The 27,552-nt window shown below is 37.5% G+C and overlaps 1 protein-coding gene across 2 annotated transcripts in view; it reads left to right on the forward strand.

Moving 5' to 3' along the window:
- The window catches only part of GPM6A (glycoprotein M6A), a 175,213-nt gene that overhangs the window by 112,650 nt on the left and 35,011 nt on the right, over positions 1–27,552 (forward strand). The gene's annotated exons all lie outside the window — the stretch shown is intronic.

Genomic DNA, 27,552 nt, shown 5'->3' on the forward strand with positions numbered 1-27,552 from the left:
GACTTAGTGACTTAAGAATCAATAAATCTGGGTGGTTTATCAGATTGGTATTAAAAGGATAAAGAATTGGATAAAACAATTTGTATAGTTGGCTTTAATTTTTATAGTTGGCTTTCTAAACAAATAACTAAAATGTCTGCATAATAATTTTTCAACTGATTTCTGGAGAAAACCAAGAAATGCTGAAAAGCAGATGGGATAGCTAATGCCTTTTAAGGAATATACAGAATGTTTGTGCCCTCAGAGCATGAGTAGGATAGAAATTGAATGAAAACATAAAGAGGGACAAAGTGTATGAGTAACTTTATTAACTAGGTCCTGAATGCTTTAAAATGAAGATGACTGAGTTAGAAAGCTTGGCAAATGAAAAACATACCTGATTAGTAGTAAAAATTCATTGTCTTCAGTTGTTGCTAAATAATTAGGCTGAGCCATAATTCTCTTTGTTTGTTTGTTTTGCTTTACAAAAATGCCCTTGTGCATGACTGAAGATAGAATCTTCATTATGCAAAATTTCCTTCCCTATTTGTAAGGCTTGTAATCCTGACTGGATGCTTTTGTACATATGTCTGTCCATGTGTGTGTATTAATCACTCTTTTTCTTCCTAGAACTGAGGTTGTCATCTGATAACCAAATGCCTATTTAATGATAATGCCGGGATCAAATTAAAGTAATTCACAGTAAGGTTAGTGTCTCTATAAAGATGGCACTTTGTCAGATCTGCTTGACTTTGACGTCACTGTTATAAACAAAAAGCTGCTGAAGCTGCAACTGATTTTCACTGCAAATAAACTTGGAGGAGGTGCTGCCTACATGCCAATCATGTGGTTGAAGAAAATAGTTGAAGTAGTTGTAGAGACTATTTGAAATTGCCTAAAAATGTGTAGGCATTAGCAGTTTGGATATGCAGCTGGGATGTTTTTCTCTGCTGTAGTATTGTTCAAAATTGATGAAAAAGTCCACAAAAAGTATCTGAAAAAGAGAATATGCTGTGAATTTCACCAACATAATTTCATAAATGTAAATTGTTTCAGTTAAATTTTATTGGCTATAAAATTTATGGAAGACACGAATGAGTATTAATGAAAGTGGTGATTTGTGTCCTAAAAGTTATTGAATATAGCACTTTAGAATAACATCATAAATCAAATGATCATAATGGGTGCAAATCACTATGATTAAAAACAAAAAACAAAAACAATACCAGGGATGCATTATGACTCTCCTCTGAAGCACAGATAGCAATCTTGCTTCAGAGAACCATAGATATGCACAAAAGAGAAATGAGTTTGGTATATATATATTCAGTTCATGATGAGATATACAAACTATCCAGATATAGCTGTGCATTAAAACAGTCTCAAAGTGTGGGTCACAGCCCCCAGCAGGTTGCATGGAGGGATGCCTTCCTCACAAGTCCTTTCCAAGCAGACTGAACAATTTAATATAAAAGTATGCCCAATGCAAAGTGGCAGTTCCCGAACTTCATCTGAAGTTTGAGTGGTATTTTTGGCTTTTAACACATTGTATTTGAATACAGTGAGGAGTAATCCTGAATGGAGAACATAAGGTTCTTATGCAATGCTCTGCTATCTGAACTGATGCTCACTCTGCATCAGGAATTACAACAAAGGGGAATGGAAGTGGGGCAATAGATTGCAGCAAAGAGGAAATCTTAAGAGTGGGAGGTGGGATTTACAAGCACTAAGCAACAGGCTAAAAGAGAGCAAAGTTGTGATTCATAGGCATCCGTTCTGAACTGCAATAATGCCAGAATGCCAAAATATGCATTATGGCATCACAATGCAAGTCTCACCCTTTTATACTTTGTAGCAATGTTGCAAATAAATAGATAAATAAGGACTGGCGTTTGTGTTGCACCATTGCAATGAATATTTTGTCACTTGCTTATTCTTGTCTCCCTGTGGACACCTGTCCTGTAACTGTTATCTCAGTACAATTGCAATGGGAAAGTACCAGAAACAATTTACAGGCTGCCAGTTGTTTGCAAGCTGCAACATATCAAGAGAAGATGGTTTAAAGCAAGAAGGCCCTCTCCCCCACCCCCCACCCCCATGGCTTAGTGAATGAGAGTTGCTGTGTTCAAAATAAAACTCAGATTTCAGGAATTATGCAAAAGTAAACAAACTCATCCTCCCCATCAAAAATAGACTTTTAACTTTCATTGGAGTCTTTTTTGCCTATTTCCAATTAAATGGTTTTTTTAACAGTTGTAAGGTGCTTTATATTTTGTTTGATATATAAATAACAATTTAATTATTAAAAAATAAATGGTAATTTATAATTAATTATTTGTATCCCTAATCCTTGTGAAATCATTAATTTATTCATGGGGAGGGGAGTTGCACAAATTAATTTTAACATTTTAGAGGGTGACAGTATCACAAAGTTTGAGAACCCCTGTTTTACATAGTTGTGAAAATGACAAGAGGGCCAATATATTTTTAATCAGTATTAATCAGGATCTAGTTAAGGAAATGTTGCTAAACTGCTTGAAAATAGTGACCATAGTTCTCCAAATATCCTCTGTGATATATACAAGATATACCTTAACATCAAATAATTAATTGATGGCTGTTTGTTAACTGAATGGCAGAATCTAAAAAATAAAATCTTTCTGAAAGCATGGGAGTATTTAAAATAATTATGAATCTATTTGTCTCTCTGTCCCTAGAGAAAGATGGCTGATGGAAGTAACATGCTAGAAATGGCTTTAACCAACATGATTCTTCTTTTGTTTGTAAATCTATATCATATCATATCATATCATATCATATCATATCATATCATATCATATCATATCATATCATGTTATATTAAAGACTCTGTGACCTCCTGGCCTGATTGGCTAATTTGAATGTTACAGGATGTTTGCACACAGAACATATGCATGAATTTCAGTGAGCATGTTTCAATGAACATAGCACTGTACAATTACTGTACCTTCTAGGGAAACTATTGCCATTATTCATGGTGAAATATTGGTTATGAAACTGGGACATTTCCTGGAAACTCAAGTGAAATTGAAGTGCTTGTAAGTGATTATGACTGATGAAGATTTAATTAAAAAAAAAACAGTCAACGTGATATATGTCTGCAGCTAAATTAAGGATGCCGTAATTAAGAGCATTACCTAATCATTGCTCTTAGTTTATTGTTTTCTTGGATCTCTTGTTTGTAAATTTAATGTGCACACTGAAAGCTGACCGAAATACTTCAAATGAGGATATATAAGCTTTCACCAGAAAAATGAGTAATTATCCATTATGTTCTCCATCAACAAAATTATTTGAATAAAGCTAGCCAAGCTGAAGCTCTAGGATCTTGGTGTGTGTGCTTTGATAAATTCCTAAAAGCTGTGAGTTATGCAGCTTTAAAACTTGTTCATATGCCATCCTTTCTGACAGTGACATTGTAGGGTGTTTTTACAGTTTTGTTTACTTATTTAATTCAAGAATTTATAAAGTGGCCTATCTCAACTTTGTGACTCTAGGTAGCTAAGAATATATAAAAACATACAACAAAGCAAAAGAAAAAGAAAAACAATTCAATACAATGTGACCCAGGTTCCAAGCAAATTTCATCCAGAACATAGCATAAAACATATTGGGCGCAACAAACATTTTGATCCCAGAAGGTTAGTAGGGATGGGTCCATTTATATGTTGTTAAATTATAAATGTTAGTTCTAGCTAGTATGTTTGGACAATTTCTGCTTCATTATTGTTTTCATCATGAATACTGTGATTTTATTTAGTAATTGCACAGAGAGGAAGAGGGTGTCATTAGAGACAGTTATGACAGAGAGCAAACCAGCAGAATGCCATCTGCAATGGGACAAAGAATGTGATGGTAGGGCTCCCTATTTTTTTTTAAACTTCCTAATCCAAACAATAGTCCTGGAAGTCTCAAGCATTGCCTATCTAAGTACTAACTAGAACCAACTCTGCTTAGCTTCTGAGATCAACCAAAGTTGGTTATGTACTGCTATCTGCCAAGGGTTGTGAACTGTTTTTAAAAAGACTTTACGTTTGCACTGACTGATGAGAATTTTTTTTTTTTTTAAGTCTATGTAGCTGCATTCCACTACTGGGGCTAACAGTATGGGTTTCTGAAAATCTTTGAATTGGTTATCAACACTTTAGATCAGTTGATTTCAAATGGTTGTTTTAAAGACTTTTCAAGATTGCATGTTGAATTGGCATACCTACAGTACAGTTGGCAGTAAACACAATGAAAGTTTTAGAAGTATATGCAATTGAACCATGCATTAATTAAACAGTACATATCTTGGATACTCTAGCAGCCTCTGAAGTAACTGTAATTTATGATCCTTAAGAGATGAAGCACTTGAATGGAAACCAACAAGTCAATTTTAAAGTAAAATGAAAATATTAGCTATATATTTCAGCTGTGGAATGAATTTGGAGAGTCAATTAATTCAGGTCTTAAGAAATATGAAATATACTTCTGATTTAAAAGTGAAATAAATCCATCAGAAAGTACTATTTTGTGTTTATTGGAACTCTCAAAGAATGAGAAGATGGTGCAATATGTCTCTGTATGATCTAAATTTAATTATAACTTTAAGGATTGAATTAATTTTATATCATAAGATGTATTTATAATATGGATTTCCCCCCTGTTATTTATGGGAGAAGTGCCATGTTTATTTTTATAACTAGGTTTTCTTCAGCATAAAATCAATCTCTTTTTGTTTGGTGCTATAGTTTTTTGTATTTCATTATTAATTTTTTTAAAAAATGAATTATTTTTTTAATGACTTTGCATAATAGATTTGATTAGGAAATAAATTAAATGAAACACATCCTATATGGTTTAATGGAGCATTAGTATGGTTTGAATTCTTGGAGCATTTTCATGATTGAAAATGACCGCTCACTGTACTTCAGTGACAGGCACAAGTCATATGGTATAAGAGATTAAGTGACTAGGAATAGGGAGAGTGAGGTTCGAATCCCCATAGAATTTGCCAGGTAACTTTGGCTCAACTAAGCTGATAGCATTGCACAAAGCTCTGTACAAAGAACAGAGTACACATACCTCACACACAATCACCCCAACAGTCATTGCTTAAAGTTTTCAGTGTAAATTTGCCTAATAAGCACATTACACACACACACACGATTTTCAAATGTGGGAGCACCAAGGCTGATGATACTGATACCAGTATCCAGTGCTTATGTTCTTGTTTCCAAAGCTGCTATTAAGGCGATCAAAATAATTGTAGCACCAACTACTTAAATCTCTTGGAGGAACAGCACATTTTATCCTTGGGAGATGGATCTCCTAGCTCTTCTTGGAGGCAAAACGACTTTTGGGACACAGTGATATAAAATGTCCAGTTCTCAGGGCCTGAAGAGCAATGCTGCTATTGTGGCTGTTCCAACTGGATGAAGTTGTCAAAATTAAGGCTGAGTCCAAACAAGACAGAATTGACATCCATGAGAAGTCCAGTTGTTTCAAGTCCATCTAGACAACCGTGTGAACTATTGGGTCATCGTATTGTCGAAGGCTTTCACGGCCAGCATACGATGGCTGGTGTGGGTCTTCCGGGCTGTGTGGCCGTGGTCTTGAAGTCTTGTTTCCTAACGTTTCGCCAGCACCTGTGACCGGCATCTTCAGAGTGCAGGAGCACAGACAGGAGCAGTTCTCTCTGTGCCCCTGCTCCTGTCTGTGCTCCTGCACTCTGAAGATGCCGGTCACAGGTGCTGGCAAAACGTTAGGAAACAAGACTTCAAGACCACGGCCACACAGCCCGGAAGACCCACACCAGCTATTGGGTCATCCTTTGAGAGAAAGATAGTGCAGTCTGATGTGACCAGAATGAACATTAAATTTTAGGCTGACCATATATTTTTTTTTACCCAAATGCTGGATGGTCCTGTGATCTTCTAAGAAGAATATATATCATAAATAGAAAAATAATAGTAGTGGAAAATGAATTTCAGTAATAAGTCAATATTTACTTACCTAAAGAGATAAACAGAATGACTACAGGTGGGCAAAAAAGCAGTGGGACCAGGAGCGACTTCCAACTTGCCACTGGCTTCCCTGTTGACTTTGGGGGAAGCTGGCAGGGAGCGTTGGAAATCATGATCATGTGACTGGACACACTGCAATGGCCACAACTTTGTGAATAAAAGTGGCCTGAACATTGTGGAAATTTCAATTCCACAGGAGTAATGGGTCCTGGATTTTTTATGCATTAAGTCAATGGATTTTAGGTATCTTAATTCAAAAATTGTGGTATAATGTACTGTTTGGGCTAAATTGAGGGTACAAACAGATAAACACAATGAAAGTTTTAGTAGTATATAAATATGATACAGTCACATTTGATCAGTAGGGTCATTGTTGGCCTTTCAAAGCTGATTTGGCTTCTAGGAATTTTTCTGACCCAGCACAGTGGCCAGGCCATCTTATATTAATTACAGATAAAAAAGACAACAGTGGCCAGGCCATCTTATATTAATTACAGATAAAGAGAAAGAGAACAGTGACCAGGCCATCTTATATTAATTACAGATAAAGAGAAAGACTCTGGAAAAAATGTTTTAATTTGAGGTTTGTTTTTTTAAAATTTTGAACATGTTTTCAGCTTTGCTTACATATATTCATTTACTAGTCCCACAATATCTCTGGTTCAGTTGCTATAGAAACCATATCCTGCTAGCATTTCCACCTAACACTGTTCTAAATTCAGACTGTACCTCTAGGCCTGTTAATTAGACAATAACATAATTGTCTATCCTATACTTAGCTCTACACTTACCTCTTCTCTTACCACTATTCTGACTATTCTAATAAATAATATGTGAATGCCTCACAGGTATAATATATGTGTTGTGAGAATAACAGATCTATGGAAGGAAGGACAAATACAGGCAGATTATAACTGAATTTACTCACTTCAGATTGTTGAGAATATAATACCAGCCAAAACATTCCATATTTGAAGCTCAATTAGTAGAGTTTCTTACTGTTTCAGTCTTACATATATGATCTAATTTAGTCTGTTTTAACATTACTGAAATTGAATGTCTGTAAAAAATGCTGAATCTGACTTAAAGGCTGCTGATGGAGAAAGAAACCATTTCAATGGAGACAGTACAGTGATTTACTATTGCCTCTCAAAAGAATGAAACCCATTGCTCATATATGACAAGCACTGCCATCCAGAGAGAGAGGGAGGGAGGGGGAGAGAGAGAGAGAGAGAGAGAGAATAAAATATAGGTGTAACTTGTCCATATGTTAGTGAAGCAGAATTGCTAGCCCCAACTCAATTAAGCCAAACTTGACTTTAGTTTTAAAAATGTTTCAGTGGAACAAGGTGAGAAGGAGACCCTATTTGTTCAAGAGGAGTCAGTGAAAACAATAGTTGGTATAATGCAATGAAATTAAAAATAAACATTAAATAGAAATAGTAATAGTAATAGGATTTTTTTGTACTGCCATTATACTACAAATTTAAAATTAACCAGAAAATATTAATTACATCATGATGACCTGTGTGCTAATAACTAGTATTATTAAAATGATAATACTTTCTCTATTTGGGTCAAAAATTGGAGTTGGGAATGCTATGTAAAGAGTGACGCTTCTACAACTAAATATTTATGATTATCTCTGTTCTTCATAAGTCTTTTATGTCCTACTTGCCCATGCAAGTGTCTGTAATTGCCAGGAGAAAAGGTGGCAAGTCTAGCTAATGGCACACCCGTGCTGCCTGCAAATAGTTTTGTTCTCCTGAGAGCCAGTTGGAACCTTATGCAGTATCACAATGCAGAAGCAAAGAAATAAATAACCTCATGCGTTAGGGTTTTTTTTTCCTTTTCTATTTATATTACATGATTTAAAACTTGTGAATATCATCCACTGTGAAATTCACATGCCACAAATGACTATTTTGAGCTCAGGGGCCATACACATCGATAGATTCTGAAGGTTGATTTCAATATTCTTGACTAATTTTGTCATTAATTTCAGGATTGCTGTTGGATGTAGAACATGAATCAGAACAGCAATCCAGTGTGTCCGATAAGTGATAATTGTCAGGGAAGCTTTAGATACTGGGTGGTTGATTGGGGGTAGTTGATCCATTGTAGTTGTGTGATTCCATTCTTAATACAACAGCGTATATTATTTAATTATTTATTACACATGCATTCTACCTTCCTTCTAAGAACCCAAAGGTTATATATATAACAGGAACAGCCAGAAGAATTTATGAGTGAAAGAGTCCAGCTCCCTCTTAATGTAATTCTTTACTTCTGGATGATATATATATGATCCATTTCATATTAGCGTTAACTTTATTTACTGGGGTATTGTCAATTCATTTTTAGTACTGTTGTTGATTGTGCAAAATCAAATCCTTTATACACAAGGTTTATAAAAGCAGCATTCTACCTGATATATTATGGAGTATACCAGTGAAAAAGTGTTGATAACAATCATTCATATAAACAGGGGACAGATGAAGTACAACTGACCTGATCATTAATTATTAAAGGGATGGAATGAGACTAGAAGACCCAGGTTCGATTCAAGCCTCTCCTTGAGAAGCTCATGGAATGATTTTTGCCAGTCTTTCTCTATTTGGGTCAAAAATTGGAGTTGGGAATGCTATGTAAAGAGTGACGCTTCTACAAGAAAAATGGGGCAAGAATCTAAAAGAAAACAATAGAAAAATATGGGTTATAGACTATTGAGAATTGGTTGACTGTCTACTGCAATATTTAGTAGACACTCAACCATCTGAAACTGCAGATAAAGGAGAAGAAAAGAGAAATGGAGCTTGGTTATCAGGTTTGCAGAAAGACCAGCGCTCTCCCTGAGTGGCATTTAATTTTAAGGATGTGCCTGAACTTGCCATGTCCCCTCTGCTTTTTTTTCCCTCTGTATCATGGCTTTCAAATCTTAAATTTACTATTTCATTAACAGTAGGTAAACCACTCAGAGAATCTTTTTTGAATGAGGTCAAGAATAAAAATGCTATTAAATAAAGGAACAAATATTCAGTGTTTAACATTTTTTCTATAATTGCCATTTACACAGATGTTTATGTGGATTAGCTTTACATTACTATGCTGAAGAAAAGAGAATAAGGATTGAAAGTGGTGAAGAAGATACATTTACTGGGTTCACCCTGTGTACAACTATCAGTCTAATCCATATGTACTCTGCAGCTGCAGAACTTTTGAAAACAGGCAGAGTTTAAGCTTGTGATAAAAGGGGATTTCTGCTATCCTTTTTATTTTCTTAGAATTCCCAGCCAGACAAAAGAGGAAGTTAACTCTATAGCTAGTAAGTTTATTTGTGGAATGAGTCCAAACCTGTTATTTGTGGTTATGAATCAGCTGGGGAAAATATTGGTCAAGAGCTCATTGTTTTTGCATTTTAGCAAATGAGACATTAATGTGGACCATTAATATGGACCTTTTTTTTCCTTTATTGTTTTTCTGGGTTTAAATTGTAAGCTGCCCAGAGTTATTTTGGAGTCAGGTTGTTTCTCATAAATTGAAACACAAACATTTAAAATAAACATGCAGTTTTGTTTGGCAGAAAAATGTATATGTGACACGTATCTTGTTAGGAAGCCGAAACTTTGGTAACAAAAGGAAATGTTGTAGCAACAGCTAATTACAGTACTACCTTATGTTGGAACTGTTCCACCTAAGTTCACCTATAATTGAAATTGAATAGTGGAATACAAATCATTCAAATTCTGCTGTATTAGAATTATTAATATATCAATTAGAATATTTCATTTTAGACCTGCAGACATTTTAATTCTTCATATGGTGTTTGTTCCTTAGATAAATATGTCTCTATGATCTGCTTTTACCTCCAAGAAGGCTGCCAGGATTGATCACATAGGCTGTTTGAATAAGATAACACACCTTAATTTTAAAATGAAGAAAATGGAAGTAAGACACAGTAGTGAAAATGACATCATATTTGATAATGATCAAAAAGCTAAAAATACATGCTGTCTGTGATGGTGAGACATCTGCTAAAACTGAGAGATTTTTTTTTTTTTTCCTTTTCCCCTCAGATGTAGCAATCTATATCCAGGGAAGCCTGTAGCCAACTTTTGTTGCTTGTAACATACAATATAATCTTACACATTCTTTGACTAGAATTTTCTATTTTTCTAAATGTAGAAAAATCAGTGCATATTGCTAACAAGACTGAATGCAACCACTGAACTTGGCTGAGAGTGTCTGATAGAAGCATTGTACAAAAATTGTGCACCTTTTTTGTTATTTTCACTGAACACGTGTGCTGTCTGTTACAACAGCTATACAAAGTTTAATATATATTTGATGTGTTGCTAGCTCCCTGAGATACACACACACACACACACACACACACACACAAATACACTTCTTTGAAAGTTATTAAAAGTCAGCATTATATTGGAATTTACCATATCTGGAGAAACTGCACTACACACAGAGAATTATTTAATTTATTAGTTCATGTCAACAAGTTAACATTAGTCCTAAACCTGCAGTTGCTTCTGAGCTTTACTTAAAAGTGCTACTCTTATTATATTTGAGGTGTCACTGTAAAAGTACTGTAGTGTGCCTTGCTCTTCTATTTAGCCTAATTCATCTAAGGTAGGTACTGTAAATATCCGTAGAACGATAGGCCAATTGTGTTGGCAGAGTGTGGTTGTGTGGTAGAGACTCAGGGAGGGAATAGAGCAGGGGTTCCCAAAATGTGAGGTGTACAGGGGAGGTACAGACTGAGTCCAGGGAAGGTATGAAAACCCTTTTAGTTACGTTGTTACAATAAATGCATCTTTCCCAGAGTTTCATTGTATTGTTTTTATTGTTCATTTGTGTTCATTTTGGTGTTTGGATTTTTAAGGGAAGTGTGTATGTTAAGATTACACTAAAGGGAGGTGTGATGGCAAAAAGTTTAGGAACCCCTGGAATAGAGAGAAAAAAAAGAAATGATTCAGAATTCTTGAAAGTGCTGATTTGACACTTACAGTGAAACATACATTTTCCGGACCTTTCATGGAATGGACTGATTTTCTTCATTGATTAAATCATTTAGGGAACATCATCATTAAATGATGCAACGAATGTCATTTGCACATTGATATCGTTTACACAGATGATGTAAATTGATACAACTTGCATTGTTTGCATAATGGCACCATGCAGATGTCACCGATTGACACAAAAATGGTAACTTACACAAATGACACAAATTGCCACAGTAGTCTCCATTTTGAACTTCCTCCAATTAGCTTACTAAAATGAGGTTTATGATATTTGTATTCTTGTTGAAAATTTTACAAATTTGTATTTGAAAAAAATAGAATGGCTCTCTCATCTATCTCAGTTTAGGCCAGAAGGGCAAATTAGGAAGTGAGAACATGGAGTGAGGCTGGACAACATAATAATGCACAGTTTGGTTGCTCATCACACAGAACAGCTACACACAAACCTAAAGGCTGTCTGTGTCCTTTTAGGTAGCTCCTGACAGTAGCATGCTGGGAGCTGGTTAGTTTTCTGTGCTTGTAAAAAGGGCAGCATAATGCACTCCAATCTTTGTCCTTCCTCTAATTACAGTTGTTGCTCTAGGGCAATTCCATGGGCTCAGCCCCTACAATATATAATCAGCTCAGCACAAATAGATTATTGGAAAGAGATGGGAGGGGAGGGAGGATAGCAGCTGTATCTCTCTGTACAAAATTCTAAAGCTGGCAGTATGATATTTAAAGACAGTAAAGGTAATTAGATCTTAATGATTAAGAAATTGTTCTGCAATAGAGCCCTTTTTCTGAATTCAGTGATATTATATTTGAGATGTCTGTAGATGCTTTTAATGTCAGCTATCAAGGAATGTGATGTTACATAATGACAAAGTGGCTTGTTTCCATCAGATTGGTCCTGCATACAGAAGGAGCAGTATTGTGCCTGCATTGCCTCTCATGGAAGAGTGTCTGCATTATGATTTTTCTGCTGTGAATAAATAGGAATTTTATTTAAAAGGAACATCTTCTGCATTTTTTTTTAATCTACCTACATCCATGATGGATCCCTCGGATGCCTCATTTGTTCTGTTTGTTAAGCAGCTAAGAGGAAGCATTGCTTCTCTTTACTTTCTAGCCTGTCTAAGGCTACTTTTAATGTCAGCTATCAAGGAATCTTGCTTAGGCAACAGCTGCATTGCTCTTATTCAAGGTACTATTATTCTTATTCAAGTGCTAGCTTGCTATGCAGAAATTGGCCTGTTGTTTTCCCATGAGGCATTTTTAATTCCATAGATACATCCTATTATTTCTGACATGTACAGTGGATTTCAGTTACATTAACCAACAGGAGGCAATGCAAGGCCTGTTACATCCCATATTGAGACTCAACAGACATACATATTGAGATCGTATTCTATGGGGTTCAGACCATCTAACAGGACCAGAACTCAGGAAGTCTTGCACTTTAGATGACTGTGTGTTAGTTTTAGGAAACATCCAGGTCCTGGCGCTCAGCAGTGTTGCAGGAGGACATACACAGAATCTATTAGAATGGTATATACAGTTCACCTCCCCTTAATCTCTCAGAGAGATAGAGACGTTACATTATGTCTACTAAGCATCACATACTCTCAATCTAATATTGTTTTCTTTATCGGACCAGTTTATATTTGTGGTGACTACTGAAATAATAATTTAGTTTCTCCATGGCAGCTTTATTTTTTAAAATAAGAAACTTCCTGTCTAAATGATATACAGGTACAAAGTGTACAGATGTTTGAGAAATTTAACCTGTTCCAAAACAGCCCCCAGCAAATCCTAAGCACGGTAGGCAGTTAGGTACAATAAATACATGGAGTGGTTTAGGTGCCTCCTTGAGGATAATGTTCTATAAAATTGCTGGCATCCTTCAGTATCAAGTGCTAAAATGGTTTTATTAATTTAAAAAAACTTTGAAAATTTTATCTGAAGACAGGGTTTATATTTCACTGAAACAGAGGTTGAAGAACCAGAAAAATCACCCCTTTTCTTTTGTACCAGGCACATTCTCCACTTTAGCTGGGAAACAGAGTTTTGGAATGGAATAAGGGTATATTGTAAATGAGAATTGCAGCAAGGTTAAGACGCCTGATCTCTTGTATGTTAAACTGTAATAATAACAGAACATTATATAGTGCTTCTTTGCTCTTTCTAAATAACAACACAGCTTATGAAGCTATGCAAGCTTCTTATGTAAGGGATACCTCAGTCTCCTGACAAGCTATAGGAAGTCCACATTCTGCAGTTTACATGATTTTGCCATCAATATCCAAAATCATCTTCTGGAAATTAAATTATATGTATTTAATGTCAAAAACATGAACACTCAACTATTATATCTTTATTATGTACTGCAGTTGACTTTTCTTAGGCAATGCATGGTTTTGTGTGTATGTGTGGGAGGTTGGGAGGGAGACTGTGAACACTGAGCTCCCATGGGGAATGAAATGCAGAAATAGAGCTATTATTTATGAACACCAATTAACAAAAACACATGTTGGTGATATCACAGACATCCTGTTACTGATAACTAGTTAACACATATAATGTGATAAAAATGTGACCAACAGGTCTAAGAACTAGTGTTCTTAATTATCTGCAGTTAATAAGTTTGGTCTACTGGTTAAGGAACCAGGCTAAAAAACAGGAGACTGGGAGTTCTAGTCCTGCCTCAGGCATGAAAGCTGGCTGGTGACTTTGGACCAGTCACTCTTCCTCAATCCCCCTCATGCCACAGGGTTGTTATGGAGAAAATAGGAGGAAGAAGGAGTATTAGTTATGTTCGCCACCTTGAGTTATTTATAAAAATAAGAAAGGCAGGATAAAAAAATCTAAAATAAATAAAATAAGTGGCATACCAGTGTTTGCTCCTTCATGTTCTGATCTAGCTCTGAACTGTCCTCATAACATTGCATTCATCTCATTCCTGGCCACAGATTAGGCACTTAAAGTTGTCTTTAGTTATTTCTTTTATTATTATCATTGGTACAATATAACCAACAACTACAATAAAATACACTAGTGATTACACAATATAAAGAAAAATATACATACATTATAGTGATATGTATGTATGTATGTTCCAGTATTATCAAAATGGTATTAATTCAACCCTTAAACTGGTCATTAAATTTTGACCATATAGAAACATATTGCTCCATTTTTTTGCTTTTTAATCAGGTCATTTCAAAAATAGATAACAAACATATTATAAATCCTTAACATCAGGAAAATGTTTCTTTCCATTTATATAAGATTATCTTTTTTGCTGAACCTGAGACTTGATAAAACTAAAGTCTTCATAAGATGATGAATCCCATATTTTAGGAATATAATTTAATATTACATTTAGACTTTCAACAGTTATGTTTCTTTTCAAATTTGTATTCACATATATTATAACTAGAAACCAAAATGGAAGTATGGCTGGACAAGACCAATCATATGATTTAAAGAGCTCTCAAATTCTAACACTGCCCTCATGAAACAAACAAAAAAACCAAACCTTATATCCACTCTTTTTAAAATAATCTTTGAGGGGTCCAACTACCATGAAACAATATTTTCTGATGAATTAGCTTCATTCTTAAATAATAAGTATATTTTCCTTTTTTAAAGATTTGGACTCATTGATTTTCTAAGACTGGATATTCCAATTCTTTTTCCCCCTATCAGCATTAACCAAGGCTGACTTTCATCCTGTTTTTAATTCAATTCAGATTCAGTTGTTAATTTCCCTTCAAGCACTGTGTCTCTTAAGGATTCTCTGAGTTTTTTCTCTGTGTTAAGTTGCATCGGGGGAGGAAGAGGAGGAACAATAATAACAAGAACCACTTTATTTCTGTCAGTGAGCAGCAAATGCATTTGGTCAGTACATGCTTCAGTTGTACATAGTATATTACCAAGCAGAGGCTATGAGTAACCTCTCAATATCTTTAAGGCAGTTTTCTCAATCTTGGCAACTTTAAGAGTATGGACTTCAACTCCCAGAATACCCCAGCCAGCCATGCTTTAAAACAATAATTATCAATCGACTGATTGAAAGTGCTTATCTCTTGTTTAGCTCAGGATTTCCAGTAAAAAATCTCCCCTAGTATCTTCGAATTTGAATTATTCCATAACATCATTTTCTTATGTAATTCTGGGCCAAAACACAACTGCTTACCTATTAATAACCAAATTGTGATGGAATGGAATTATGAAGGCCATGCTCAGGGAGGCAAGCATCCTCTTTCGTCTCCAGAGGGACGAGGAAGAGATAAGAGGATGAGGCTGGCACCTCCATGAGGAATTCACTCTGTTTTCATAGCTACTGTGGGAACGGAGTTTTCAGTCTGGGAAGATTCTTGATAGAGGTTGTAGCTAATAAACATTGCTGAACAGAACCTGCATGGTCTCCTGGAGTTCCTTGGGCTAGGCCTGACATCAATACATCTAGCAACTTTCAAGACTGGAAAAAAAATCTCTGTGTACTATACCTTGACCCTAAATCTGGCTAAGATTTCAAAGCAGGGAGAGGTGACTGGTGGCTCTTTAACCCTCAGGGGTCTGATTCCCAGGGAGCTGATCTGGGAGATTGGAGCCCTGATGGGTAAAGGGCTTTTTCTCCCACTATTGTTCTGCCACCTCTCCCTGCCCTGCAGTAAATCCCTGTGCTAAACCCATGTTTACAAATAGCTTGAAAAACAGCGAAGTGGTTGTGAGATGAAGGGCAAAGACTTCTCTCACTGAGTGGAGCAACCACCTCTCCATCACTTGTTAGTCTGCCTAATTTCAAACATGAGTTCAGGATTCAAGAGTACTGTGTTTAAAAGCTACCTCCAAAACAGCTACAAGGCCTCTAGAGTGGAGGGTGTCATGCAGCAAATCAGGTCTCTCCCCCTTCACCATGATACTCTGCCAACAGATAGCTGCAGTTTTTTAGGCTGGATGATTGATGCTGCCAAGTAGTAGCTTCTCCTACCATTTCTCCTAGTCCTAGTTGCCTGTGTGGATCAGCTGAGCAACCAAACTGAGTGGCAGGCCAGGAAAACTTTTTCTATGTTACCAGACAGCCCCTGCCATCCCATGAGTCATCCCATCAGATGTTGACAGTTGGCTCAACCCCTGGGTCTAGAAGCTCTCTAAGGAAGCTGATGTTTTAATTTATGAACAGCAAGTTCTAAGGCAACAGGTGAGACTAAAAGAAAGAAAAACCCTCAGTTACTAATTATGAACATCAGTTAAAAATAATTATTTTATATTTCTATTTAATGAATGTGAAAAATAAACTACTTGGCTAAATTCAAAGAGCCTATTGGCCTTTTGTAAGGCTCTGAAGACTTGGCTGTTCCTGTGGGTGTTAGGTTAGAATGTTGAATGAATCCATCTTTAAGAGGTATTTTGTAGTATATTGACTGGTGGCCTTGTTCTCATTGTTTTTGATGTGCACTGTTTTTATGACTTTTTAATTTGATTGTAAGCTGTGCTGACTCATTTGTGGGTTGGGCAGCCTTACAAATTGAAGGAACAAATAAACAAATATTTGTACTAAGTTTTAACTATGTGTTGTGGAAAATATTTAAAGGTAATATGGAAATGACTAAGAAAGGTTTTATAATTGAAGATAAATTTGAGCAAATGTTGAATTTGGACTAAATACAGCTTTTTTAGTATCCTTTTATGTGTTTGTGTTTGTGCATGCCCTTGAGTCAATCTTGATTCGTGGTGCCTGCCTGGACAATTTATGGTTTATGATCTTGGCAACATTTTTCACAATTAGTTTGTCATTGCCTTCTTCATATGGCTGAGAGAGTACAACTGGTCCAAAGTCATCCAGCTGGCTTCATGCTTAAGGTAGGACTAGAACTCACCATCTCCTGGTTTCTAGCCCAGGGTGTTTAACCACTCCACCAACCTGGCTATCTTTTGGTGTTCTTGGGCTACTAAAAGCATATCTGCATGAGTGTTAAAAACCTGTAGTGTAAAACTTGTCTCATTAATTGAACACACAATGCATGTTCCAGCTCCTACTCATTTGTGACAGTCCCCTAGTATTGATAGTGCACAATAATAAGTTTTTAGCCCTCCCAGGTAAACCAGACAGGAAACACAACTAGATGAGCTAATTCTACTTTATTGTAAGGCTACATTAACAAGTCTGAAAGTACAAATCTCCTGCCCTCCCTATTTACCACCTGAGTAGTTAGAGCGGGTCCTTCCTGTGTTTCTTTTTCTGGATGTTACTCTGTTGCAGACTCCTTTCTCTTTTATCTGATTGTTCCCTAGGCAACATCTCTTCCCCCATCTTCCAAGGTCACCCTCACATTCCATCACATAAGTTGACCCCAAGCTGAGGGGCCTGATTAGTTGGAAGTCAGCTTTCTTTCTCAAAAATGTATTTTCCACATAATCCCATTTATACAATGGCCCAATTAATGAAAACTAGACTGAGCCTTTATCATTCCATAGAGGGTTTAGGAGAGTGAGTTTAGGGAGCAGATAATTTCTGATTTGCTGCCCAGACCAAATACAGCATTTGTTAGATTGGACAAGTCATCAGTCTTCCCAGAGAAGTTGGCTTTTATTTATCCTTCATGTCCTATAAAACTGAGATAGTGCTCAAGAAAGAAAGGGGGAGAGTTTACTTTACACCTACAAAGAACCCCTTTTGATTCAGGATTGGTACAAGGTTTAAATTCTATTTTGGGTCTGTACAGAGTAAAGGCCAACCATCTTTCCTTCTATTTTTCTTTGGATTGGGCTGAAGAAGAAATCCTTAGTAGAAGGAACAAAGTTCAATAGCTAGAGAGACTAAAATGTGTCAGGAGGTTCAGCTTAACCATTGTAAGGATCTTTACTGGGGAATCCTTGGCAGAAAGGATCTGCCAGTGAGATTTTAAAATACACCTCTTCCACTTTGTAACAGGAATGTTTCAACAATTTTTCCAGTGCCTGTTTCATGAAGTATTTCAAAGATAAGATGATATGATTGAGGAAAGAATGGATTGTTTGTTTATTTGAAAGAATTATAGGCTTGCCTATCTTATATAAAACAACCCTAGGTAACTAATAAACAAATACGAAAACCACAAGATTAAAATTCTAACACATCACCAGCACCATAACGTTACCTTTTCAGGAAAAACACAAACAACAAATGCTGGGTTCACCTCCTGTCCTGACCCTACACCTGGGGAAAAGCTAGGCCCTAATGGCCTTCTTGGAAGGCAAAGAGAATAGGAGCCTTCCGTATCTCAGGGGGAAGCTATTCCATAGGGTAGTACTTCCTAGGTCACGCCAATGACATTTAATAGCAGGGACCTGGAATGAGCCCTCCAATCCAATCTAGTGGGACAGGGAGACAGGTCTTCAGGGAGAAGTGGCATTAAGGGGCAACCTTTTCATTCACTAACAGATGAACAAATTGTCAGGCGGTAGGGCTGATTGCATTTTTACCAGACAAGAAATACTTCCTTCTGATTATGCTTCTAATAGCACAGCTGTTGAGCAGGTATGTTGTGGTCTGCATTTGATTTCATGCCAACAAACAAGCAATTTTTATCTTGAGACAAGTGGATACCATTAAATACTTGTTTCAAAAGTAAGATTTAATTAAAATTAAATGTGTACAGAGAACATAATGTTCATAGTTGTCTAAAAATATTTCTTGGATAAAAATCAAATTAAAATTCACTTCTGATCAACTGCTTGTACATTTGTAAAACATTGAATTAGGTGCTTTGAAAGCAAGCAAACTGTAATGTTTAAACTTCCCCTTAGCTGTAATCAACTAAGTCCAAAAGTCTTTGATTTACCTTGCTTTTATGCCAGAAGAACCTGGATTTTACTTTCTGGGCTAATACCAAGCAGGTCTCTATTGGAAAGGAGGATTGAAATGTTAGATAACTATTGCAGAAGTATGATATAATTCAGTGTGAAATGGATTTTATTGCTCCTGGCACAACTTTGTGCTGGTTTTCAAAGCTTCTCTATAGGACAAGATAAGAAAGACTACTGAATGTTTAAAAACCCTAACACCTTCAAAATAAATACAAATAACTGGAAATATATTCTTTCATATTAGCAAGAAATGTATATTAAAAAGTAGTTGTGGAGTCCTTGGTGTTCTCTGAACTTGATTGTTTGCTTGCAGATATTTCATTACCAAACTAGGTAACATTATTAGTGCGAGTGAGTATGGGGTTTACTCCCTGTTTATATACAGTAGCTTGCCCTGCCAGTGTTGGCGGGGTGTGGTTTTCTCCTTAGTAATTCCTTGATTAGGATATTGTTTTCTATGTGATTGTTTGCCTGCTTGATTGTTTGTCTTCTTGGTAGTTACTTGATTACAGTATTGTTTTCTGCTTGATTGTTTGTCTGGTGTTAATCCCTGTTTCTCTGGGTGTAGGATGCTGGAGAAGATGTGTTCTGGCTTTTTTGTTTCCTTCTTAGCTTTTTTATTGTCTCTTTTGAATGGTGTATAAATGTTGTTTATCTCTATGTGTCTGTTGGTGGCTGATTTGTCTGAATGCCAAGCTACCAGGAATTCCCTAGCATTTTGGATTTAGCTTGATCTAGATTGCTCAGAGTTTTCCAGTTGAAACTGTGGTTAAGTCTGCCATGTGTTATGACATTAAGGAGTTTTCATTGTGTCTTCTGACTGCTAGTTGGTGTTCATGGATGTGCTCTGCTAGTCTGTCCTACATGATGGCTGTTACAATCCTTACACTGTATGTTGCAGATGACTCCTATATGGTAGTATTATCCTTTTCATAGCTTGTGTTGGTTGTGCTATGGTGGGTCGAGTGGTCAGGTAAAAAAATACAAGTATTTGCTATAGTCATAGTGTATCAGGCCTTTTTGTCACTAGAGACTTGTAAGAAGGCTTGTGTCTTAGATTGGATGAACCAGATTTGCTTTCAACATGGTGACTCTATGATAAGAGTTGGGCAGAAGAGAATTAATATTTTTGAAACCTGGCAGGCAGATTTGCTCTGCTGCTTTGAATATTAGATAGTTTGGAGTCAATATGTTGCTGTGGAAACTAAATTGTTGGTGAAATTCTTTTGTTTAGGGCAACCATTCACTCTCTCCTGGCCATGGAATATTGTAGTTAATTGTTTGTATGTAAGCTGTAGTTTTCCAAAACTGAGGATAGGGACTGAAGATTTATTCTCAATGAGGAACAACAAACTGCAACTTGGGTTAATAGTTATTCCTTTAGAACAGTGTTGTCCAAACTTGGCCACTTTAAGATGAGTGGACTTCAACTCCCAGAATTCCCCAGCCAGCCATGCTGGCTGGGGAATTCTGGGAATTGAAGTCCACTCATCTTAAAGTGGCCAAGTTTGGACAACACTGCTTTAGAACAACTGTGGACAACATGTGTCTCTCCAGATATTATTGGAAAATAGCTCCTGTGGCCTCCCACCATTGATCACACAGGTTAGGCATGATGGGAGTTAGAATTCATTAACATCTCTGGATGACCATATCTTCAAGATCTAAGATAAAATAGTGGCTTTGGGATGTTTATTAAGCAACGTACATCTGCCTTTCCTCTGCCTATACCACGTTTGTAAAATGTATATCTATTTGAGTCTGTATATAAGAATTGCATAAGTCCTTATGCCTCCAGTTAATCGCTGTACACCAATACCCATTTTAGTTAGTTTAATAAACCAAGCTTATCATGGAATCTGAACTTGTCGATTTCATAACTGAGAGTGCATATAGAAAGCTTCCTTCATGATCAAAGGATAACAGCGAAACCATGTGGCATTGCACATGGGAAGATTTTGATGAGAATTCCCTTATTAAACCAATGAATCTTCAGATATAAAGAGGAATTTATTCAGGAAAGACAGGAAAAGCAAAGGAAGGCTACAATCATACCCATCAAATTCCAAATAAATTCAGTACAGTTAAATTAATTCCTTATAGGCTTCAATAAGTTCTTGGTTGTCAGCACACGTTCAGGATGTATTGCAGAGGCTATTGTTGGACAAATGCAAGCTAGCCTTCCTACTTAGTTCTTAAATTCATTCTTGATTGGCCAGTAAGGAGATGAATTACTTTCCACCAGTTGTGTAATTGTATTGAAAGGTTTATATGGGAAAGGCGTTTTTGGAAAACAGAATCTGAATTATAATTCTTGCCATGGGGTCAGTTTATCAGATTCTTTGCAGGCACTGTGATACCACACCAAAGACTAAGGGTTTGTCTAATTTCTTTTTTTCATGGATCAGATAAGATACCCTAGACAATCTACAAAACATTGGAATAGACTGGAAGAGTATATAACAGCAGATCTGGTAATGCATGAATTATTAATGCTATCATTACTAAGTAGGGAAGCATTATTATAATGTATATATTTACTTTCTCTCAGTGTGTATAGCACTGATGACACTAAAGACAGCAAGCTCACAACTGTTAAAAATAAGAGTTACAAAACAAAAGAACAAAAACAAATCAAGGTAACATTAAAATCAGTCTTCCTGTCCCTGCAAATCAGGTGGGAAGCCAGCCTGCAAAGCAAATCCTAGAAAGACTTTGAAAAAATAGAATGGTAAGAGGCTGGCAAGAAGCTCTGTTCTGGAAGTATGTCCACTTGCGTGGGTAACAAAGACTATCCTGGAATCACAATTCATATCAGGGCCATACCGCCCTCCAGTTTCAAAAGAAAAAAAGTACCTCTGAGCATGTAAGGGCACAAAAGTGACACCTGTTTGCAATGCCTTAAAGCAACTATATCTTTGTCCAGGATCACATAGCTATTGCCATATGATTTAGGAAAAGATACATTTAGTTTAAAAAGTAACAGATGGATATTACATTCACACTCTTGCATACACTAAAAAGCAGCCTTTTTGCTTTGATTGAATTTCTGCTCACTCCTAGTCATATTTGATGGGTGTGACTTTTCTGTGTCTTCTTGACAGAGAACTTCATGCTGCTGAGTTGCCTCCAGCTAACCCAGAAGCCACAACTAATATAACCGCCCCCCGACAAATATATTAAAATAGTTCTTATTTTTTATAATAGTAACTGGATTGAGATAAAAATTCTCAGATCTCTTTTTGGTTTGGATTATAGTAGAGTGATTTTCTTCTGCTTCTCACTTCTACTGCTAATGTAAGTACATCCTTGTGACTGTCTTTCGTAAAAATAACAAAGTAAATTATTTCAAATATAATCCCCCCCCCCACTTTTGGGGGGTGGGCCTCAAGTGGGTACAGCCCTTGCTTTTCTGTATGGTCTTCTACTATTTCTTCTTCTTTTAAACAATCTGTTGGAAGTCTGTTATGAAATATAAATAGATATTTGGACATAACATCTTTCTGTTTCTTCTCAAGGGAAAGCCCATTAAAAGCCCATTATTTGTTAATTGTTTTTCTGTGTTTTACTGGTAATCGAAGAAACCACTGTGCTCTGATAACTGAGAACACTGTCATTATAGCTGGGCTCTCTGCCTGAGTTTTTTACTAAATTTACTCCTTGGCCTCTTAGATAACATGACTAGATTTTATTGCCAGCTTTGTCAGTTGGTTATGCTTCTACAAACTGGACATAAAGAGAAAGTTAAGTTTACTTGACAGAGGAGTATGTATGTGTATATTGTACAAATGGATTTCCATAGTCTTTCTAACAAATAAAAGAAAAAAAAGCTTGTGGATCTGTAATTTATTAAAGTGTATACATGGTATCGTAGTATAGCAAATTGTATCTTGTTCTAACATCCATTATTACTGATTATTGATACCTTAATCAAAACAAATTAAGTCTAGATAGAGAAGCTGCTCCAACTGAATGGAATTTGCTTTGATGAAGGTGTAAATCATCACTGAAAACAAATTATTAAGTAGTTATTGTTTGGCATCAATGTTTGAGCCTATGTATATTTTTATAATGTATATATATGTGTATCTGTGTGTGTGTGCGTGTGTATACACACACACACACACACACCCATACATATATGCATGCAGATCAATCTGAGCACAGCCTGGATTGACTACAGGAAAGCCTGCGACTCAATGCCACACATATGGATCTTTGAATGTCTGGCACTATATAAAGTCAACAGGACACTAAGGACCTTCCTCAAGAACTCAGTGTGACTGTGGAGGTCAACTCAAGACAGCTTGCACAAGTGGTCATCAAATGCAGCATGTACTGAGGTGATGCACTGTCCCTGCTGCCGTTCTGCATAGGCTTGAACTCCCTCAGCCACATAATCACACGTTCAGGAGTGGAACTACCATCAGCCACCTCCTCTAGATGGATGGCATTAAGCTTTATGCTAAGAGTGAACAAGACATTGACTCTCTGATCTACCTGACACGGATCTACAGTGAGGACATTGGGATGTCATTCGGACTGGAGAACTGTGGCTGGATAGTAGTAAAGAGAAGGAAAGTAGTTAAGACGGATTGGATGGAACTACCACATAGCAGACATACAGACCAGCTACAAGTACCTTGGTATCCTACAATCACATGGGAACTACAATGAAGAGGCAAGGAAGACAGCAACATCCAAGTACCACCAAAGGATAAGACAAGTCCCAATGAGCCAGAAGAATGCGAAGAACAAGATCCATGCCATCAACATGTATGCCCTGCCTTTCATCAGATATCCTGCCGGTATAGTGAGCTGGCCAAAGGAGGTCATGGAGGCTGCTGAAGTGAAGACCTGGAAGCTCCTCACAATGTACGGAGGTTTCCACTGGGATTAATAGAGACATAGGAGTCAAGTTCCCCACTATTTTAATGGTAGAGGCTTAGTATGTCTTCAATAATACTGAGTTACCTACCTCTCCTCCACATACTGGAAAGCATTCTCATTGGCTAATGTTCTGCTATACATGGTTCTGAAGGGCAGGTTTAACAATTTTCCATCCCAAGACAGTCCTTTGTATCAAGCAATGAAACATCCTCTGGCATTTTGAATTAACAGCACCCTTAATTGAACATTTAGTTTGGCCACTTCTTGCTAGTAATCAGTCTCATAAATACCTAGGATGTTTGCCAAATTTTATATAATTATGAATGCTATAAGAGGGTTTACTGGCTTATTGATTCATGTCATAACACAGGTCATTCTTCATTTTATTAATTCTTTTGCTCTTCCTTTATTGTTATGGTTGGTTACACAGTCAACCAGATGTTTAGACTGGATTTGGCATTTTTATCCATCTATTGAGTCCTTCCCAAGCACCTGGGATAGGCAGATGTTTGATGGTGTTAAAGTTATTGTCGCAGGATGTAAGCTGTTCCAAGTAAAGCTGCCTTTTGCAATTGACTGATGGTGATTTTGTCAATGCCTATGGTCTTCAAGTGGTACTCCAGATGTTTTGGGATTGCACCCAAGGTGCCTATTACTGTTGGTACTGTCTTTGCTTTCTTTTGCCATAGTTGTTCTATTTGTAGGTCTTTATATTTTGTGATTTTTTCCCAGTTCTTTCCATTCTATTCTGCTGTCTCCAGGTATTGCAATGTCCACTATCCAGTATTATTGTTATTGTTACTGTTATTGTTATTAAATTTTGTTCTATTCTTTTTGGTCTATTACTATATATAAACGATGATGATGATGATGATGATGATGATGATGATGATGATGATGATTCTGAAACAATGACATTTTAAGTGGACCCACTGATTATAGTAAGCTTTTCTTAGAGCTGTCTTTCCCATATTCTCCAGATGAGCCATACTACCTCTTCCGTAATCAGAATAATTTGTGATTATGCTGGGCATGGATGAATTGGAGTTGTAAGTCAGTACATTAGGGTACTAGATTAAGGTAGACTGTATTAGGATAAGTTTTATAGCAGATGCCCAACAGTTGACTAAGCAATAACCAGTCATAAGTGCAAAAAGTATTACTGCAAAAGAGATGATTATTCTTTGTTTGCTGTAGAGGGAAATTTCTGAGTAATTGTGGTGATTAGAAACATGCACATCACACAGTCTCTCTGTTTTCTGGTGAATATGAAATGTGTTTCACCTTTTGACAATGCCTTCTAAATGCAGTAAATTGTCCCTATGTAAAGAATTTGCTACAAGAGAAAGGACAGTTCATGACACCTTTCTTTGAAATGTGTTTTTAAGTAGCAAACAATTTGTATTTTTTAACATGCCCACTGAAAAATCCCAAGATCTAAGTCTGCAGTTTTGGACTTGCACCATATGGGTTTGTACTGGTGTTTTTCATCCATGTTGATTACTTAAAGAGTATAATTAACAACATTAGTCCTTACAGGCACCTCCATTTGTTGCCTATCCCCCATTCTATTTCCATATTTCTCCAAACATCCAAAAGATTTCTAGGATATATTCTTAATGAGTAGATTTAATTAAGCTGCCTTAATCCATTTCTAATTATGACTGCATTATTATCATTTCTCTTGCAAAAATTTTTCTTTGTGTTCTACATTTGGTCAGACCAGCTACTAGATACTTATCACATAAGTTACTATAGCACTTGCTGGTTGAAAAGTTATACAGCAAATAAATCTAAAATAATAAAAGCTTTAGCTCTGTAGCTTGAGGATCAAAGCTGAGAAAGTTGATTGAATGCTAAATATTACATATACAACATTTTAGCCATTCTGCTTTTAGTCACAACTATTAGCTATATTAATATGAGCATTTTGTCATTTATTGCTCTTCATTTATTTATTCATTCATTTTTGGCTTTGCTTGCATGTGAGGGGAGTTTAACAACAGTGGATGTAGCACTTAGACAATTCTGGCAAATATCAAAAAAGCTGAATCGTTGACCTGCTTCACTATGAACTAGGCTTGATGATGATGATGATGATGATGATGATGATGATGATGATGATGATGATATAGCAATAGCAAACCCTTTTTGAATGGTTATGAAGAAGATTACATGGAAGTGTACATGTGGTCATCAGGAGTTAAATTCAGTTCAAGGGAGTTTTTTACCTGAGTAGGGGAATTGGATTTTCCCGTTACATTCTGTTTTTTAAATAAATCTTAGTGTTCAATGTTTATTTCTTTAAAATATTTGTATGGCCACCCATTTTAAACAACTCTGGGCAGCTCACAACAGCAGTAAAACATAACCATAAGACAATAAAACATTAAAAGATCAAACAAAAGCAAAAATCCTGCACCTCGATCATTCCTCCAGGAAGCCCCACAGCAAGCTCCAGTTACCATTGTTCAGGACTATTTACCATCAAGTTTCTCAGCAGCATTTTGTTAGTTCTATAAAGACATAGAGAAGCAAACATGTAATATGTGTGGAGGTATGACATGACTGCAACTTGCAACTTGAGATCCAAGATGGCGACTGCCAGCACATGCCGGGCACGGGTGCTGCATTAAGGGGGGAAGATTGTGAGACTACCTCCCCCCCCCGGGATTTTCTCCATCTCCTAGGGCTGAGTTGGGTGCGGGGGGAGACCTGGGAGGGGTTTTCCCCTCAGATGGGTTCCCCAGGCGCAAGCCCAGGGACGGGCAGAGGAGCAGCAGAGCGCGGCGGAGAGCAGCAACACCTGGCAACTTACGAGTGACTGACCTCGTCATTTCCAGTGTGGTGGGGCGTCGGTGGGTCATGGCGGGCCCATTGAGTTTCGGAGCGATGCAGAGGTTTCGGCTGGGCGGCGACTGGCAGCAAGTTTTTGGACTGTTTGCCCCATGTGGGGTGTGGCGAGCGGCGGGGAGCCCAGGTGCGGCGCGGCGCAGCGTGGCAGGCTTCTGTGACCGGCGGCGGCGTGCAACAGACTCTGGTGGGGCCCGACACGGCGTTTCCAGCCCCGGGCCCAGTGGGCCCAATGACCAAACAGACTACAGGCCTCGTTGGATTAGCAGGCCCCAACGAGCCCAGATGGTGGGGCAAATTCTAGCAGGCCCCGATGCAAGGTGGCTGCCCAACTGCGAAGGAAGATCCCTTGGTTGGAGGAACAGTGGGGCAGCAGGGGGGTGCCAGATGGTATCCCAATTGACTCTTGTTGCACTAGGGGCGTCAAGATCCAGCCAACCCTACTCAAGCCCGCCCTGTGCCAGTGCAGAGCCGTGGGTCCCTCCAGTGGGCATTTGGGACTCCCGGTAGTGAGAGTCTGGGGGGAGTCTAGGAGCATGTTGGGATGTGAGGCTCCATTTGCTGGGTGAGAGCCAGGAGGTGTGAGTGTGTGCATGGGAGCCCGCCCTGCCAACTAGTGAGAGAGGTCGTGCAGGGGGGCAGAGGGTGATTGTGGTGTGAGGTTGGTGGGGGGTAGGTCTCAGCCTGCACCGAGAGTGTGAGCTGGTGCGTGGGCGAGATCTCCCCTCTCCTGGGAGTGTTTGGTTTCAAATGTAGATGTCTGATTGGATGGAGGGATCTTTGCCCCAGATTGGGGTCTCCGAGGGCCTGGGATTGGAGGTATTTGGGCCTGGCACCCCCGGGGATGATGGGGGGGCCCACATTATCGAGGTGGTGATGGGCAGGGGACATTATGGCGGGAGCAGGGG

This window comes from Python bivittatus, unplaced genomic scaffold (genome assembly GCF_059951505.1).
Source record: "Python bivittatus isolate LINGU-HERP-01145 unplaced genomic scaffold, Pbiv_v1 ctg000070_np1212, whole genome shotgun sequence".
Classification (NCBI taxonomy): domain Eukaryota; kingdom Metazoa; phylum Chordata; class Lepidosauria; order Squamata; family Pythonidae; genus Python; species Python bivittatus.